This window comes from Myotis davidii, unplaced genomic scaffold (genome assembly GCF_000327345.1).
Source record: "Myotis davidii unplaced genomic scaffold, ASM32734v1 scaffold343, whole genome shotgun sequence".
Taxonomy (NCBI): domain Eukaryota; kingdom Metazoa; phylum Chordata; class Mammalia; order Chiroptera; family Vespertilionidae; genus Myotis; species Myotis davidii.
Window position 1 is genome coordinate 126,590 of NW_006293809.1, and position 1,019 is coordinate 127,608.

At 48.4% G+C, this 1,019-nt stretch overlaps 1 protein-coding gene across 1 annotated transcript in view; it reads right to left on the reverse strand.

Moving 5' to 3' along the window:
* Window positions 1–1,019, reverse strand: part of CASS4 (Cas scaffolding protein family member 4) — a 39,905-nt gene that overhangs the window by 14,949 nt on the left and 23,937 nt on the right. The window lies entirely within an intron of this gene.

The following is a 1,019-nucleotide window of genomic DNA, read 5'->3' on the forward strand; positions in this document are numbered from 1 at the left end:
ACCACACACCACACACACCACACCATACACACACACACACCCCACACATACACACACACACACACACACACACACACGGAATTTAATTTTTAGTATTTGTTTGCTTGGTTTTTATTTGAATGGCTCTTCATTCTCCTATATAAACACCTTGGAGAACTACTTCATCTTTTTTGTTGTTGTTAATCCTCACCAAAGATATTTTTTCTATTGATTTTTAGAGAGAGTAGGAGGGAGAGAGCGGGAAACAGAAAGAGAGAGAGAGGGAGAAGAGAAAAGAGAAAGAGAGAGAGACATTGATCGGTTGCTTCCCGCACCCCCCGACCAGGGTCGGGGAGCAACCCTGAAACCCAGGCATGAGCCCTTGACTGGGAATTGAACCTGTGACCCTTCGGTCTGTAGGCTGGTGCTCTGACCACTGAGCACCGGCCAGGACAAATTACTTCTTCTTTTGTTCACAACTGCATGCTAGTTTGTTGCAGGAGTATGCCCACATTTATGAACCGTCTCCTATTAACAAACACTTAGGCAGCTTCGATTTTTCCTTATGAATAATAATGCTACAGTGGCATGGCCTCCCCATCCAGATATATCTCTGCCTTCTTGTGGATTTCTGTAGCAATCTGGAAGTAAAATTTCTGGGTTGAAGGGAATATATATTTTAAAGCTGATGAGTAATTTCCTGCCTTCGAACCCATGGAAATCCAACCCCTCCATTTATCACTGGCTGTCCTACCGTTCCCCGCTCGGGTGAAAACAGCCATCACTCATGCCCACAGCACTTTGTGGCACAGCTGGACTAAACGTTCAGTTTCCCACCGAGTGTGGGTGCCTGGAGAGCTGGGGCATCGCAGGGTGGGAAGGCCACTAAGTGGGGGCTAAACCCAAATTCACCTCATCACACCGACGGTCTGGGTCCCATTGGCCCATTTGCTTTGATGGGCACCAGTGATTGAAGGGTGGTCCCACCCCTGGGTGTCACACATCACCAGCCCTACTCCCTCCCTCCCTCCCTCCCTCCC